Source organism: Cervus elaphus, chromosome 2 (assembly GCF_910594005.1).
Source record: "Cervus elaphus chromosome 2, mCerEla1.1, whole genome shotgun sequence".
Taxonomy (NCBI): Eukaryota; Metazoa; Chordata; class Mammalia; order Artiodactyla; family Cervidae; genus Cervus; species Cervus elaphus.
In genome coordinates, this window is record NC_057816.1 from 40,338,160 (window position 1) to 40,357,161 (window position 19,002).

General features: G+C 37.3%; 1 protein-coding gene and 1 non-coding gene across 3 annotated transcripts in view; one reads left to right on the forward strand and one right to left on the reverse strand.

Annotated features, from left to right (window-relative positions):
* Positions 1–19,002, forward strand: part of HIKESHI (heat shock protein nuclear import factor hikeshi) — a 38,777-nt gene that overhangs the window by 5,003 nt on the left and 14,772 nt on the right. The window lies entirely within an intron of this gene.
* Positions 397–503, reverse strand: LOC122677578. Its single transcript, XR_006335843.1, has one exon. It is a non-coding gene; the product is annotated as a U6 spliceosomal RNA (small nuclear RNA).

The window sequence follows — 19,002 nt, forward strand, 5'->3', positions numbered from 1 at the left end:
GTAAATAGAATAAGCTTACCAGAGAAAGCAGGGAGACTCTGGGGTGGGATTTCTTTTAAAAACAGCAAACAAATAATTATAGTGATGTTTATCAATAAAGCATCTAAAATATTCTAACGCAAGGACCCCCACTCCCCTGAAGCTGTCATAGATGTATTTAATAAAAATGAGACTAATGCAAAAACATTATCAAGGCATAAGAGGTTCATTCCTTAAGAATGAGATGATCACTAGGAAGTCTTAAATATTTCTAGAAAAAGTAAATGTCATGAATTTGTGTATAATATAAAAAATAACCTCAAATATGGAGAACTTTATAATCAGTATTTTTTTTTACATTTATTTTTATTAGTTGGAGGCTAATTACAATATTGTAGTGGTTTTTGCCATACATTGAAAAATACGGAACGCTTCATGAATTTGCGTGTCATCCTTGCGCAGGGGCCATGCTAATCTTCTCTGTATTGTTCCAATTTTAGTATATGTGCTGCCGAAGCGAGCACTATAATCAGTATTTTTGACACACTTCTCAATAGTTAATACATCAAGTAAATAGGAATGAAAATTTGAATAAAGAATTAACAATCTTGGGATGCTATAGAACCCTGAAACCAATAATTAGATCATACACATTTTTTAAGTACACAGAACATTTATGAAATTTGACCTTATAGCAAGTCATGAAGCAAGTTGCAGCTAATGGGAGATTATCACTGTGCAGCCCACAGTGCAGTCTAATTACAAATCAAAAGATAAAGCATTGTCATGTTTAGAAATTTAAAAATATTTTAAAGTAATTAAGTGGGTCACAGAAGAAATAACTGTGGAAATTAAACTTCTACAGTCAGTTCAGTCGCTCAGTCGTGTCCGACTCTTTGCCACCCCATGGACTGCAGCACTCTAAGCCTTTACAGAATAAAACATAACATCCCTTGTGGCTCAGCTGGTGAAGAATCCGCCTGCAATGCGGGAGACCTGGGTTCGATCCCTGGGTTGGGACGATCTCCTGAAGAAGGGAATGGCTACCCACTTTAGTATTCTGGCTTGGAGAATTCCACGGACTGTATAGTCCATGGGGTTGCAAAGAGTCGGACAGAACTGGGTGAGTCCTTCTTCAAGGTAGTACTGAAGAGATTAACTCATAGGCTTAAATGGGTGTATTTGAAAAGAGATGGAAATGAGTGGGCTAAGTATTTAAGCAACCTGCGAGAGGTCATCAGAGGGCAGACACTGAAACCATAATCACAGAAAACTAGCCAATCTGATCACATGGACCACAGCTTGTCTAACTCAGTAAAACTAAGCCATGCTGTGTGGGGCCACCCAAGGTGGATGGGTCATGGTGGAGAGGTCTGACAGAATGTGGTCCACTGGAGAAGGGAATGGCAAACCACTTCAGTATTGCCTTGAGAACCCCATGAACAGTATGAAAAGGCAAAAAGATAGGACACTGAAAGATGAACTCCTCAGGTCGGTAGGTTCCCAACATGCTACTGGAGATCAGTGGAGAAATAACCCCAGAAAGAATGAAGGGATGGAGCCAAAGCAAAAACAATACCCAGTTGTGGATGTGACTGATGATGGAAGCAAAGTCCGATGCTGTAGAGAACAGTATTGCATAGGAACCTGGAATGTTAGGTCCATGAATCAAGGCAAATTGGAAGTGGTCAAACAGGAGATGGCAAGAGTGAATGTCGACATTCTAGGAATCAGCAAACTAAGATGGATTGGAGTGGGTGAATTTAACTCAGATGACCATTATATCTACTACTGTGGCCAGGAATCCTTTAGAAGAAACGGAGTAGCCATCTTGGTCAAAGAAGAGTCCGAAATGTAGTACTTGGATGCAATCTCAAAAACGACAGAATGATCACTGTTCGTTTCCAAGGCAAACCATTCAGTATCACTGTAATCCAAGCCTATGCCCCAACCAGTAATGCTGAAGAAGCTGATGTTGAATGGTTCTATGAAGACCTACAAGACCTTCTAGAATTAACACTTAAAGAAGATGTCCTTTTCATCATAGGGGACTGGAATGCAAAAGTAGGAAGTCAGGAAACACCTGGAGTAACAGGCAAATTTGGCCTTGGAGTACAGAATGAAGCAGGGCAAAGGCTAATAGAGTTCTGCCAAGAGATCACACTGGTCATAGCAAACACCTTCTTCCAACAACACAAGACTCTACATGTGGACATCACCAGATGGTCAACACCGAAATCAGATTGATTATATTCTTTGCAGCCAAAGATGGAGAAGCTCTATACAGTCAGCAAAAACAAGACCGGGAGCTGACTGTGGCTCAGATCACGAACTCCTTATTGCCAAATTCAGACATAAATTGAACAAAGTAGGGAAAACCACTAGATCATTCTTATATGACCTAAATCAAATCCCTTATGATTACACAGTGGAAGTGAGAAATAGATTTAAGGGATTAGATCTGATAGAGTGCCTGATGAACTATGGACAGAGGTTCATGGCATTGTACAAGAGACAGGGATCAAGACCATCCCCATGGAGAAGAAATGCAAAAAAGCAAAATGTCTGTCTGAGAAGGCCTTACAAATAGCTGTGAAAAGAAGAGACGCCAAAAGCAAAGGACAAAAGGAAAGATAGACCCATTTGAATGCAGATTTTCCAAATAATAACAAGGAGAGATAAGAAAGCCTTCCTCAGCGATCAATGCAAAGAAATAGAGGAAAACAATAGAATGGAAAAGACTAGAGATGTCCTCAAGAAAATTAGAGATACCAAGGGAACATTTCATGCAAAGATGGGCTCGATAAAGGACAGAAATGGTATGGACCTAACAGAAAAAGATACTAAGAAGAGGTGGCAAGAATATACAGAAGAACTGTACAAAAAAGATCTTCATGACCCAGATAATCATGATGGTGTGATCATTCACCTAGAGCCAGACATCCTGCAATGTGAAGTCAAGTGGGCCTTAGAAAGCATCACTATGAGTAAAGCTAGTGGATGTGATGGAATTCCAGTTGAGCTATTTCAAATCCAGAAAGATGATGCTGTGAAAGTGCTGCACTCAGTATGCCAGCAAATTTGGAAAACTCAGCAGTGGCCACAGGACTGGAAAAGGTCAGTTTTCATTCCAATCCCAAAGAAAGGCAATACCAAAGAATGCTCAAACTACCACACAATTGCACTCATCTCACACGCTAGTAAAGTAATGCTCAAAATTCTCCAAGCCAAGCTTCAGCAATACGTGAACCGTGAACTTCCAGATGTTCAAGCTGGTCTTAGAAAAGGCAGAGGAACCAGAGATCAAATTGCCAACATCCGCTGGATCATGGAACAAGCAAGAGAGTTCCAGAAAAACATCTATTTCTGCTTTATTGACTCTGCCAAAGCCTTTGACTGTGTGGATCACAGTAAACTGTGGAAAATTCTTAAAGAGATGGGAATACCAGACCATCTGACCTGTTTTCTTGAGAAACCTGTATTCAGGTCAGGAAGCAACAGTTAGAACTGGACATGGAACAACAGACTGCTTCCAACAGTACTGGAAAGGAGTACATCAAGGCTATATATTGTCATCCTGCTTATTTAACTTATGTGCAGAGTACATCATGAGAAACGCTGGGCTGGATGAAGCACAAGCTGGAATCAAGATTGCTGGGAGAAATATCAATAACCTCAGATATGCAGACGACACCACCCTTATGGCAGAAAGTGAAGAGGAGCTAAAAAGTCTCTTGATGAAAGTGAAAGAGGAGAGAGAGAAAGTTGGCTTAAAGCTCAACATTCAGAAAACTAAGATCATGGCATCTGGTCCCGTCACTTCATGGGAATAGATGGGGAAACAGTGTAAACAGTGTCAGACTATTTTTTTGGACTCCAAAACCATAGCAGATGGTGATTGTAGCCATGAAATTAAAAGACGCTTACTCCTTGGAAGGAAAGCTATGACCAATGTAGACAGCGTATTAAAAAGCAGAGACATTACTTTGCCAACAAAGGTCCGTCTAGTCAAGGCTATGGTTTTTCCAGTAGTCATGTATGGATTGAGAATTGGACGGTGAAGAAAGCTGAGTGCCGAAGAATTGATACTTTTGAACTGTGATGTTGGAGAAGACTCTTGAGAGTCCCTTGGACTGCAAGGAGATTCCAGCCAGTCCATCCTAAAGGAAATCAGTCGTGGGTGTTCATTGGAAGGATTGATGTTGAAGCTAGAACTCCAATACTGTGGCCACCTCATACAAAGAGTTGACTCATTGGAAAAGACCCTAATGTTGGGAAGGGTTGGGGGCAGGAGGAGAAGGGGATGATAGAGCATGAGATGGCTGGATGGCATCACTGACTCGATGGACATGAGTTTGAGTAACCTCCGGGAGTTTGTGATGGACAGGGAGGCCTGGCGTGCTGTGATTCATGGGGTTGCAAAGAGTTGGACGTGACTCAGCGACTGAACTGAACTGAAGAAAGTAGATGCAAAAATGGTAATGCTAAAGAATAGAAATTAATAACAGAAAGCAAAGGAACAGTAGAGGGACTTAATGAAATAAAAATCAGATCCTTTGAAAAGACAAATAATGAGCTACTGAAGAGGTATATTTAGGAAAAAGAAGACACGGTGTTTTTGAAAATGTGAAAATGGAGAAATAACTATAACTGTAATACAGTTTAGTAAAATTTACAAGAGATTTTATGCCAGTACATTTGAGAACAGCAAAGGAACATATAAAATTGGCTATATTCTAGAAAAATACACTAAACAAAACTGACTCAAATTTAAATCATGCTGAGATAAAATATCACAAAAATTAAAATTAGCAATTAAAAATATACCTTTCCCTTCTACATACAACTATCAGATTGAAAGAGTTAAAAAGTTCAGTTACACCTTTATGAAAGATTGTTTTATATCTTATATAAATGTGTTAGAGAATAGGAAAAGAGACAGAGTTAACCAGTTTAGATTTTGAAGCTAATATTACCTCTTTATCAAAAAGGACAAGGAAAATATGAAAGAGGAAATTTGGCCTAAGCCAGCTTATTTATTTGGATATTTATATTTATGTACAAATGAGAGTTACAAAATGAATTCAATAAGGTATCTTTACTTTTAAAACTTGTCATGGCAAATTTAAGATGTATAAAATCACTTCAGTATTCTTGCCAGGAGAATCCCGTGGACAGAGAAGCCTGGCGGGCTACAGTCTGTGGGAGTGCAAAGTGTTGGATATGACTGAGTGCACACACAGTTCAGCTAACCTGCATATATTTAAAGTGTACCTTTTGATAAATTTTGATATATGTTTACACCTGTAAAACCATTACCACAATCAAGATAATGAATATATCCATCACCCCGAAAAGTTTCCTAGTGCTCCTTTGTAATCCCCTCTCCTATCTCCCCTGCTACCCCAGGAAACTACTCATCTGCTTTCTGTCACTGTAATGCTTGCATTTTCTAGAGTTTTCTTTCAGTCAGGACAATTACTTTTTCAGTCATCCATGTTGTGGAGTAACTTGCCACAATAGTAATTCATTGCTGGTTGTGTGGTATACCACCATTGTGTATCCATTCACTTGTTGATGGACATTTGGATTCTTTCAGTTTTTGGCTCATAAAAGTGAAACTGCTGTGAACACTTGTGTATAAGTCTGTATGGACATATGGTTTTATTTCTGTTAGCCAGGTGGCTCAGTGGGAAAGAATCTGCCTGCTGGTGCAGGAGATGCAAGAGGTGCAGGTTCGATCCCTGGGTCGGGAAGATCCCTTGGAATAGGAAATGGCAACCCACTCTGATATTCTTGACTGGAGAATTCCATGGACAGAGGAGCCTGGTGGGCTTCAGTCCATGGGGTGGCAAAGAGTTGGACACAACTGAGCGTGTACACACAGTACAATACAGATAAATACCTAGGAGTGGAATGACTGGATCTTAGGGTACTTCTGTGCTAACTTTTTAAGAAACTGCCAAACTATTTTGCAACATGATTACTGTTTTGCATTTTAGCCTCTATTGTTTGAAAGTTCTAGTTCTCCCTGGCCTTGCCCACACATTATCAGTTTTAGGTGTTCTAATAGTTGTATAATGGTATCCCATTAGGTTTTAAGTTTGCATTTCCTTGATGACTAGTGATATGAGCACTTTTTTAACTGCTTATTTGCCCTTCTGTATCTTCGTTGAAGTGTTTGTTCAAATCTGTTTTTGTTTTTTGTTAGATGGGGTTGTTTTCATATTATTGAGTTTGGAGAGTTGTGTGTATATTCTTGACACAAGTTATTTATGAGATGTGATTTGAAATTTTTTTTCTGGTTTTTGGTTTGTCTCTTTATTGCATCAGTTGGGGTTTTTGTTTTGTTTACAGATATCTTATTTAATGATTTGTTCCTTTGCATCTTTTAATTCTTTTTATTTTTTATTTTTTTTCCTTTGTATCTTTTTAAAAAATTTACTTGATTGAAATATAAGTGATTTACATAGAACATGTTTCTAATTTTGGTGAAGTTTAGTTTTTCAATTTTTTCTTTTCTGGATTGTGGGTTTGGTGTTGCCTCTAAGAAATCTTTGCCTAATGCGAGGTTATAAAAATTTTCTCCTAGATGTTTTTAGTTTTAGATTTTACATTTATATCTGGGATCCAACTTGAATAAATTCTTGTATTTAGTTCAACGTACAGATTGAAGTTCAATTTGTTTTTTTTTTTTGCAAGTGCATATCTAACCTTTCCAACACATTTTGTTAAAAAGAGGAAGTAATGACATTTTTCTGCATCCATCTCACTTGGGAGCTCTCAAACTGCTCCGTTTTAAAGTAAAGCATAAACTAGTGAATATTTATATTTGTTTGTACAAATATGTATTCATTTAAAAAGGAAAGAGAAATGGAAATAGATACTATTATATAGTTTGTTTAAACAAATCACTAGTTGGAAAACATGCTAGAAGATTACATGGATTCTGGTAAATGTTAATAGTAATAAGCAGCTTAAGTGGAGAAGCAACTAACTTGGGGCAAGAGAGAAAGAACAGTTTTGGTTTGGGTGTGAAGAGCCTTTGGAACTTGATGCGTGTGTGTGTGTGCGCGTGCGCGTGCATGCATGCTTAGTTGTGTACAACTCTTTATGGCCCCAGGGACTGTAGCCTCCCAGGCTCCTTTGTCCATGGGATTTCCCAGGCAAGAATATAGGAGTGGGTTGCCATGTCCTACATGGTAGCAATGCCTTAAACAAAGTGGTGGGTTTTGTTTGTATAGCAATAGGCTAATAGTCAACCAGCTGTAACCTTTGCATAGCTGGAAAATGCAGACTTATTTTGTACCCAGATTCATGCATTGATTAAGGTTAATATTGGCCATCATCTAGTACACCAGGACCCTTGGTTGTTTTTGAAGACATACTAATTATTAATAAATGGTCAACTGTTGTCACTTTACCCTCGCTTCTCTTTGCTCTAGCTGTGCCAGCATTTTGAGTTGGAAAGGGTTTAAACGTTTCTTTTTCATTTGTGATCATCACTATATTCCCTGAAGGAGACGCCTTGTGAATAGTGAAAAGTGCTTTCTCCTGTCATACTTTATTGCCTTTGGCTATCTTTTTCCCTTTTCTCTTGTGACACCCAAAAGGTTGAGGGGCAGTGGACATATATTCAGAGATCATAGAAAGCCAGACATTTCCTTATTGTGTTATCTCATCCAGTCTGGAGAAAATTCAGCAATCAAAAATTAGTTAATATAATTGCTTTAACCAAAACCTTAACAATAGTAATTAGTCAGTGACATTATGATTTCTGTTGTGAAATTAGATAAAACAGTCCAAAACACAATCTCAGAATAATACCTAATCCATTATAGGAAAATGAATATATTTCCATTTTGATAATAAAAATAGTTCTTTTACTCTCTTGTCTTTAAAAAATAAATTATTTCTCATCATTTCCAAAACTATAACATGGCTTTTGATAGTTTTAGTTATGAAAACAGAATGAAATTTCAACTTATGTGCAGAGTACATCATGAGAAACGCTGGACTAGATGAAGTACAAGCTGGAATCAAGATTGCTGGGAGAAATATCAGTATTTGTACTGAGTAAAGCAGAATGCTTTATTAAAGAAAAATAAAGCAGCTTAAAATATATAGAGACTTAGTGATTATCATAGTTTCATTGAGTCAGACAAGGCTGTGGTCCCTGTGATCAGTTTGGTTAGTTTACTGTGATTGTGGTTTTCATTCTGTCTGCCCTCTGATGTAGAAGGATAAGAGGCCTATGGAAGCTTCCTGATATGAGAGACTGACTGAGGGGGAAACAGGGTCTTGTTCTGATTGGTGGGGCCATGCCCAGTAAATCTTTAATCCAATTTTCTGTTGATGGGTGGGGCTGTGCTCCCTCCCTGTTGTGTGACCTGAGACCAAACTATGGTGGAGGTAATGAAGATAATGACAACATCCTTCAAAAGGTCCCATGCACACATTGCCGCACTCAGGGCCCCCAACCCTGCAGCAGGCCACCGTCGACCCACGCCTCTGCTGGAGACTTGTGGACACAATGGGCAAGTCTGGGTCAGTCTCTTGTGAAAAGGTCAGTTTTCATTCCAATTCCAAAGAAAGGCAATGTCAAAGAATGTTCAAACTACCGCACAATTGCACTCATCTCACATGCTAGCAAAGTAATGCTCTAAATTCTCCAAGCCAGGCTTCAACAGTATGTGAACCGTGAACTTGCAGATATTCAAGCTGGATTTAGAAAAGGCAGAGGAACCAGAGATCAAATTGCCAACATCTGTTGGATCATCGAAAAAGCAAAGAGAGGTCCAGAGAAACATCTACTTTCGCTTTTACTGACTATGCCAAGCCTTTGACTGTGTGGATCACAACAGACTGGAAGATTCTTAAAGAGATGGGAACACTGGACCACCTGACCTACCTCCTGAGAAACCTGTATGCAGGTCAGGAAGCAACAGTTAGAACTGGACATGGAACAACAGTCTGCTTCCAACAGTACCGGAAAGGAGTACATCAAGGCTGTATATTGTCATCCTGCTTATTTAACTTATGTGCAGAGTACATCATGAGAAACGCTGGGCTAGATGAAGCACAAGCTGGAATCAAGATTGCTGGGAGAAATATCAATAACCTCAGATATGCGGATGACACCACCCTTATGGCAGAAAGTGAAGAAGAACTAAAGAGCCTCTTGATGAAAGTGAAAGAGGAGAGTGAAAATATTGGCTTAAAACTCAGCATTCAGAAAACTAATATCATAGCACTAGTCCCATCACTTCATGGCAAATAGATGGGGAAACAATGAAAACAGTGAGAGAAGACTATTTTCTTGGGCTCCGAAATCACTGCAGATGGTGACTGCAGCCATGAAATTAAAACACACTTGCTCCTTGGAAGAAAAGCTATGACCAACCTAGACAGTCTATTAAAAAGCAGAGACATTACTTTGCCGACAAAGGTCTGTCTAGTCAAAGCTACGGTTTTTCCAGTAGTCATGTATGGATGTGAGAGTTGGACGATAAAGAAAGCTGAGTGCTGAAGAATTGATACTTTTGAACGGTGGTGTTGGAGAAGACTCTTGAGAGTCCCTTGGACTGTAAAGAGATCCAAGCAGTCCATCCTAAAGGAAATCAGTTGTGAATATTCATTGGAAGGACTGATGCTGAAGCTGAAACTCCAGTACTTTGGGCACCTGATGTGAAGAACTGACTTATTTGAAAAGACCCTGATGCTGGGAAAGATTGAAGGTGGGAGAAGGGGACATCAGAGGATGAGATGGTTGGATGGCATCACTGACTAGATGGACGTGAGTTTGGGTAAACTCCGGGAACTGGTGATGGACAGGGAGGCCTGGCATGCTGCAGTTCATGGGGTCACAAAGAGTTAGACATGACTGAGCAACTGAACTGGGTGATTATCAGCATTAGACAAATGATAAAATGCTGTGGTGTTTCTTTGCTAGTATGTTTGGAAAAGTACTTTTTGGGTGTTTAAAATATTAGAATTCTTAATGTATACAGAAAAGATTAGACTTTTAATTTATATTTGGGAATTGTGTATTACTGCAATTTAAGAATATGTGGACTTGTAATGGATTTATCTTTTTGAAGCTTTGAGATGCCTTTTATAAACTTTATTATATTGAGCAAATCTAGCTAATTAGCACAGCAGGGTGGAAGAGAGACTTGTTGAAGTAACTTTAGGCAATTGTGATGGAACTGAGAATTTATTAGGGAATCTAGCAGAATTATTTGGAGTAGGGAGGGGAGTTCAAATGAAGCAGATTTCACGTTAAACTTTGGTAGTGTTTGCGGTTCTCTTCTGGATGAGGAACAGATTTCTTAATTTTGCATTGAAAGATTTTGGTTGGAGAAGGTCAGGAGCAGAAGGCTCTGTTGAGAAAATTTCAGTGGGTAGAGGATCTTAAAACCAGTTACTGTGACTTTTGGTTTGATAGAAGATTCTTTGTGGCTCTTGGGTTCTGAAAAGGAGTTTACACAGTGAACACATTTTTTAGGCTGATGCTGGAACAATCTGAGACAATGATTGAAAATTAGGATGGGACTAAACTCCTAAAATGTAGAAAGGAAGGTTTGATATTAAACGAGAAGAAATTTCCCTTCTTTCTTCCTTCTTTCATTTGATCTCGAAATCCTTAAAATAGTAAATAAATAAAAGGCACAAGCTTAGGGGATACAGTTTGGTGGTTAGAGAATTGGGAAAATTTAACCAGTCTTGCAGTTTTATCTTTAGATACAGTGTGCTTGGGGTTTAGTGTGGAAGAGACATTGAATTAAAAACTTAGTAAAAATTATGAAATACTGGGAGTATTACGTAAAGAAATTCTTTGGTTTACAGGAATTGTATGCAAACTCAGATCAGCACATAAAAGAGAGTATTTACAAAAATAAAATTTGTGTGGAACTTAGATTTTAAAAAGTAGGTAGCTATCGGCACTATAGGTCTTTTGCTGTATTATAATTTTTAATCATTAAAAAACTTGGGAAGTATACTAGAAATTTCTTTAGACATTTCCATTAAGCAAGTTATAAAGATGAAAAAATACTTGCTTATGTAAAAACTTTGTTGTATATCTATTTCATCCTTAGCACATACACTTCAAATTGATGACTGCTTTCGTTTAGGGTCTCCATATCTGTGTGTGAATATTAAAAACGGCTCCAAGACAGTATTCATAGGAAGCAGATTAGTGAACTGAGGTAATTGAAAATGGCTCAGTGGAAAATTAGCCTGGAGCATGAGCTTGAAGCACGACTAGATTTGGTTGGGATGGAAGTGGGAGGATGGGAAGTTGATTGCATATGGAAGTCAGCAGAGTTACGAAAGCAGTAGTGTACACCACACCTTCAGGTGACAGTGAGGAGGAGACTTCTAAAGCTGGCCTGATAGACTTCTGTTTGGGAAGTCTCAGACGGGGATGCGAGTAAGGCTTAAAGGTGAAGTGGGGCTGCTCTGCGACGGTTGTACCGTGTGGGGTTTCCTTTTTTCCCTCTGGTAGGCAGGTGTTTGAGCAGGAGGATGATAGTTTTAAAAATGGTGTTTTAGGAAAATCATTGTCTGGGATGGCTTGGAAAATTTTGTTGAGATTTGAGCCAGAGCAGCCAATTAGGAAGATTTTATGATGTTGAAAGAATGAAGGAAAGGCTAACATTGAATATATGCTCATGCAGTGCATTGTGCTAGGCTTTCCTGTGTATTATCTCTTTATTTTTTAACAACATTTAGAGGTGGATATTATTAGCCTCTGGCTTTCAAGAGACTGGATGTCAGAGAAATTAAATATTTCACTTAGAAATACTGTTAACTTTTAGGCAGTATGTGTAGATGTACCTCTTTCAAACAATTGTATGTTATGCAGTACCAAAATGAATATTTAATTAATCCCCTTTGATTAGTTATGCAGTCCATGGGGTCACAGAGTCGGACACGACTGAGCGACTGAACTGAACTGAATCCTCATTGATGGAAATTTGGATTATTTCCATTTTTTAAAAATTGTTTATAGCAATGCTACAATAAATACTCTTACATATATTTTTGTACATATTGTTTAGCACTGTATTTCTGTAGAAGAAACACCTACAAGTGGAACTGAATTCCTGGATTAAAATGGCCTTTTAAATAAATGTGTAGGAGGCCTGGAAAAAGTGTACTGAGTGTGGATAATGGATCATTATTGTCTTGGCAGTTGTTAGAGAATCATAAGAAAGGTGGTTGGTACCACAGAAAACTAAGAGAGCATATCCTTGCCAAGTATAATAAGAGAATAAGCCATGGAATTTTAGAAGACCCTAGAAATAATTTCATGCAGTCCTTAAATTTACTCTTGAGACACTTGAGATCTAGGTAATTTTGGAGAGTTTCTAAAATTGAGCAGGGATGAAGAATCTAGATACCCAGATTTTTATTCACTATTCTAAATGATACAGATCTTTTCACTTCCCAAAGTAAATTTAAGGAGAAACCTACATTCACATTCCTATGCATTGTTTTCTATGTATATATAGTTCATATGTTTATAACTGCTATTTTCTGCCATTTTCACTTAATATTATTTCACATGGAGTTAAATTTTTATGAAATTTTGATGTGTTAAAAAATATTGACTATTTAACCTTCTCCTCTCTCTCTCTCTTTTTAAACCCTCCTTTTCCATCATCAGGTACTGTAGAGTAAGAAACAGAGACATTCTGGTCTTTAGATGGGCTGAAGTGGGAATATAGGATGAGATTTTCATGTGTTTTAAAACAAAAGATGATATGCATTAAAAGGTTTTCAAAAACACGGATGTGAAGTATATGGTCCTTTTTTCCCTATTTGTTTAAAATAGTAGTATAGAATTATATTTTGTTGATAGGTAATAGTTTACCTATTTATTGTTTGCCTTTTTGGCTTTTTCTTGCCTCTCAAATTACTTTAGGTTTCCAGTTATTACTGGTATGCTGTGCTGTGCTTAGTCGCTCAGTTGTGTCCGACTCTTTGCGACCCCATGGACTGTAGCCTGTAGCCCTCCAGGCTCCTCTGTCCATGGGATTCGCCAGATAAGAATACTGGAGTGGGTTGCCATGCCCTCCTCCAGGTAATCTTCCCAACCCAGGGATCGAACCCAGGTCTCCCACATTGCAGGTGGATTCTTTACTGTCTGAGCCACCAGGGAAACCCAAGAATACTTGAGTGGGTGACCTATTCCCTCTCCAGGGAAACTTAGCAACCACAGGAATTGAGCCGAGGGTCTGCTGCATTACAGGTGGATTCTTTACCAGCTGAGCCACCAGGGAAGCCCTTATTACTGATACACAGAAGTACAATTGCAGCAGCAGAAGTACAATTGTTTAAAAAAGAAAAAGAAAAAACTGGCTTTTTTAAAGAGCAGTTTTAGGTTTATAACAAAATTGAGAGGGAGGTACATAGATTTCTCACATACCCCTGCTCCCACACATGCTTAGGTCTGTCCTATTATCAACATCATTAACCAGAATGCTTTTTTTCTTTTAACCTACATTGATGCATCATAATCACCTAAAGTCCACAGTTTACCTTAGAGTTCACTCTTGGTACTGTACATTCTATAGGCTTGGACAGATGTTTAAGGATATATATCTGTGATTATAATGTCATGCAGAGTATTTTCACTGCTCTGAAAAATCTTTTCTGCTCTGCCTGTATGCCACATTGCCTCACCTCCACACCGGCAGCCGCTGACTTTTTTTAAATTGTCTCTAGGTTTGTCTGTTTCAGAATGTCATATAGTTGGCATTATACAAGTGAAATCTTTTCATGCAGATTGGCTTCTTTTGCTTAGTATTAGGCATTTAAAGTTTTTTCATGTCTTTTCATCACTTGATAGCTTATTTTCTTTTTAGTGCTAAGTAATACTACCTTAGGGCTTCCCAGGTGGCTAAGTGGTAAATCATCAGCTTGCCAATGCAGGAGATGCAGGTTCAGTCCCTGGGTGGGGAAGAGCCCCTGGAGGAGGGCGTGGCAACCCTCTTCCGTATTCTTGCCTGGAGAATCCCATAGAAGGAGGAGCTGGGTGGGCTACAGTCCATGGGGTCACAAAGAGTCAAACATGACTGAGCACGCATGCAATATTGCATTGTCTGGATGTACTATAGTTTATCGGTTCACCTACTGAATGTTATTTTGATTGCTTTCAAGTTTGGGCAGTTATGAATAAAGCTACTGTAAATATTCATGTGTAGATTTTTGTGTATGTAGACATTTTCAACTCCTTTGAATACTAAGAAGCATGAATGCTGGATATTATGGTAAGAGCATGTTTGATTTTGTGAGAAACTGCCGCATTCTCTTCCATGTGGCTATACCAGTTTTCATTTCCACCAGCAGTGTATGAGTTCCTGTTGCTCCACATACTTGCCAGCATTTGGTGGTGTCATACGATTGGTTTTTGTTTATTAACTTTGTATACTGAAGGATGAAGGAAAGGGTAGCACATGAGTATCTTGCTAAACTCCCTTTATTAATAGTTCTGGTTGTGTCCTAGAATTTTCAATATAGATGATTGTAACATCAATGAAAAAGACTTTTTACTGTTTTCTAACTTTTATGCCTTTTATTTTCTTTTTATTGGCTATTGGATTGCCCAGTCCTTTGAACACCATATTGAATAGGAGCAGTAAGAGGGTGGTGGGGCAAGAAAAAGAAAGAAAAGCCATATCTCTTTTCTCTATTCTTCCTCCCTCTGTTTTATGAGTATCCAAGATTTGTAATGAATTGATCCTCTAATCAGTATGAAATACCCTGTCTCTCTGGTAAAGCTTCTTAAAAAGTCTTCTTAAAGTAATGTCTTAATGTCTAATTTGTCTAAAATTTATATAGTTTCTCCAGCTTTCTTATGATTAGTGTTCACATGCTGTGTTTTTCGGGAATTTTATCTTTGACATAAATCTTTGTCTCTTGTAAACAGTACATGGTTAGTTGTGCTTGTTTTTTAGCCTCTTACTATCTCTGCCTTTTCAGTAAGGCGGTTATACCATTAATACTTAATGTTACTGATATGGTTAAGTTCAAATTTTTGTCTGCTAGTTGTTTTTCCTCCTTTTTTGGGAAGGAGGTCTTTTGGATTGGCTATTTTTAAAATTCATATTTCCTCCACTATTTTTTGCTTATACCTTTGTATTTTTTCAGTGGTTCCTCTAGGAATTATGATACTTGTTGTTGACTTTTTACACTGTACCATGAGTTAATACTGACAAAATAAAATCTGTATTTGACAACCCTGAACCTGAATTTGGTCATTTTTTTAGTATGTCATCTCCAATTTTCCTTGCTGTGTTAGCCCACTTAGTGAAATTAGGAATATGACAACAAAAACTCTATGGCAAAAGTCACATTTCAGAAAAAGCAAAATCATATTTTGGTGATTTATTTTAAATTAAGGATATTTACCTCCATTCTCATTATCTTCATACTGACGTTCACCATTGCAACTCTTAGTAGCATGTGAGAGAGTCAGATATGGATAATAGGAAGCCAGAAGATCTATTATAAATACTCTAATTACATTTTTTCCCCCCAAATTCAGAATTTTCACATCCTTAAAGTTGAATACAGAGACAAAGGATTATCTGCTCACCTTTGCTCTGGACCAGATCTGGTCCAGAGAAGCATCTCATGGTCGGGTCCAGGCTGTACTGGGGATTTTCTCACTGGACTGCATCTCTGATTTTCTAAGTGAGGTTTTTTGGGAGATAGACTACTATGTCATGTGTGTCCATCTCATTGACCCAAAAGCTATCTGTAATTAGAATTAGAAATTTACTTTCCACATACATGTAAGTATTTCTAGTTGTACAGTATAATGATGATCAAATCTCACAGTACTTTTTGAATATTTTTTACATTACTTTTGGAAAGTTTTTCTTAAAATGTCTTATGAGTTCTGAAGTTGGTATCTAGCCTTAGTAGCGTTTATTAAACTGTGAGATGCACCGAAAAACTCAGCATTCATACAAAAGTCAACTGAATGCTGGTGTTCACTTGTAGTAAACGTCTGTTAAAGCTTGTAATATATGAATAGTGAAATGCCATATAATGTTGACTTTAAGAAGTTTTGGTTCATGCTATATAAAGAACATGAGTACAGTATCTTTTAAGATTTAAAATTTTAGTTCTGAACTTGGAAGGTGGAAACAGTTTCTCTTACCAAATATATGTAACTGAAAAATTTATATTATGCATATTTATATGTGTTTATATGCATATGTCTGTTAAAGGTAAATATTTGTAGAGTTCATATACTATTTGAAGAGTTTGTTTAAGCCACATCTACATATTCTTTCATACACATACTTAAGTTCAACCTAAAACCTTCCTTTTTTCTGTAGGTTAACTATTTTAAAGTGTTTCAAGATACAATGAGGAAGTGGCTCAGTGCCTCAGTCAGGGAGAATTCCAGTGACATCTGCAGTGGAGAATGGGAAACAGAAGAGGCCAAGATTGGAAGAGCAGGTGGGGGAGTAGGACACTAGGTCAGATATAATAAGAACACTTAAGTGGAACTTAAATGTTTTATATTGTGTGTTTAGCACTTTAATATGTGATTGTACTTAATAGAATAAGAAATTGCTGATTAACTCACCTGTGCTATAAAGAGGAATTATATATTTATGTGAATAAAATAGAGTAATGAAGGTGGTAGAGCTTTTTAGAATACTCTGATGAGAGAGAAGGCTGGTATTTTGTGTTTCACGCACCTCAATTAGGCACCTTATGGTGGGGCTTTACCTTTTTTCTTTTTTGACTAGGGCCCTGCTGTGAGATAGTGTTTGGAATGAAATTCTGGAACTATCATTTCTGATACTTAAAAAAATTTTTTTTGCAGTAGGGATTTTTAAAATTTATTTTTAATTGGAGTATGATTGCTTTACAATGTTGTGTTGGTTTGTGCCATTCATCAACATGAATCAGCCATAGATATATGCAGTAAGAGATTTAAAGCAACTATATCTTGAAATAATTTCAAAATTAGAGAAAAATTATAAGAATAGTGTGAAGAATTTTTTACATTTTTCTTCTGTATTCATTTGGGCTTCCCTGGTGGTTCAGACAGTAAAGAGTCTGCCTGCAGTTTTGGTTTTGATCCTGGGGTTGGGGAGATTCCCTGGAGAAGGAAACAACTACCAACTCTGGTATTCTGGCCTGGAGAATTCCATGGACAGAGGAGCCATGTTCATTAATCTTGTTACGTTTTATTTATGATTCTCTGGATATTTTTTTCCCTGAAAATTTTGAAAATGTTATAGATATCATACCCCTTTACTCTAAATACATCAGCATATGTTTTCTAGAGCAAGGATATTCTTTTATAATCACAGTATAATGACCAAATTCAGCAAATTTAACATTAATACAGTACTCTTGTCTGTATTCTGTATTAAAGTTTTGCCAGTTTTCCCAGTAATGCCTTTTATAGCACTTTCCTCCTCCCTCTATCTAGGGTTCAGTCAGTATTGTGAGTTCCATTTAATTGTCACACTTCTATACTGCTGCTCAACCTTTGTCTTTCATGAAATTAGGCTTAGCACCTAAGAGTATCCATGAAAAAAGGTTTAGCATTCATGAAGAAAGGCTTAGCACCAAAGAATTTTCAAGGAATGTTAAAATTAGAGTTTGTTATAAATCATTTGACTTTCTTCTTTATAGTTCTCTTTTGGGACTTGCTGGCGTATTTTAATGTTACTGCTTTGGCTTCTTGCATCTAGCTCAGTTGCCAAGAAGAAACGTTTAAACTGATTCTAGTTTTCATTTTAAAATTGGATTGAGCTTGTTAAGGGGATTAGAAAGGACAGCTACCCACCCCCCCTCCAAGATACCACTAGGATCAGTCTACTCATATGCAGTGGAGCTACAGCCAGAATGGAACCTTTTACTTCTTGACTTGCTGTCTTGAATGCTTATTGTAAAGTAAGTAATGAGTGAAAGTCAGTATAGAGTTCATATTACAGAATTTGGTATAAACAGGATAGTGAACAGAAATAAGCATCAGCCTTGGAGCTTACTATACCTCTTTGAATCCCAGGGCAGTACTAGCTGGGTAGTCTTGACTAGGTTCTTTAACCTTAGAGGAGAATTCAGGTAAAATGGGGTTAATAATACCTACAGTGCATGTGTTTTGGGGAACATTAGAGATAATGCATAATAGTGCCTGTCTGGCGCATAGTTGGTGCTCAAGAAATGATTATTATGTTTTTATAATATTATAGATAGACAGCTCTAGGGAGGTATCTTAAAAGTCACCCAGATAATGAAACCTGTTCAGAAAGGTTAAGTAATTTTACTGCTTTATGAGAATGAAAGTGCCTTGAGAGTAGGGAATGTTGTATCTTTTACCTTATGTTCTTTAGAGTGTTTAGGAGCACAGAGATGGACTTTAGATACTTGGTAAATAGTGATTGTTTAAATACATTTCAGACATCCAAATTCTAGCCATACTTCAATGTCAGGTAAATTAACATTTTTATCTGGTTTAAGAGATTTATTGTTGATAAACCTTTGGAAGTCACATAGCTCTTAAAATATGCATTCAGGAAAAATGGTATTTCAGGCTTGTCAGGCTATCCATGAAATGAAGCAGAAGTTTTAGGAATACATATTTGTGATTTCTAAATATTTCTATTCGATACTAAGAGGATTTTCAACAAGCAAAATTAGGCTGTTTTTCTGTAGCTTTTTAACATATGTCAGATTTCAAATGTCACTTCATAGTAAATTGCTTATTTCTGCCATAAGTTTTCTTCAGTCCTCATCTCTTTGCACACCAAAAATATCTTAACTACTGGACTCACTTTTAGTTTCTTTTACGAGACACTTGTAACTCTTAGGTGGATATTTCATAAGTTTTATTTTTTTATAGGGGTCTTTCAAAGAACAGAGAAAGCATTTATTTTACTTAATTCTGTTTTTTAAGTTCATTCTATCTTACAGTTACCATATGGGTCCATTGGATCATTTTATACATCTAATATGCATTTGTGGATATTAATGATCTTA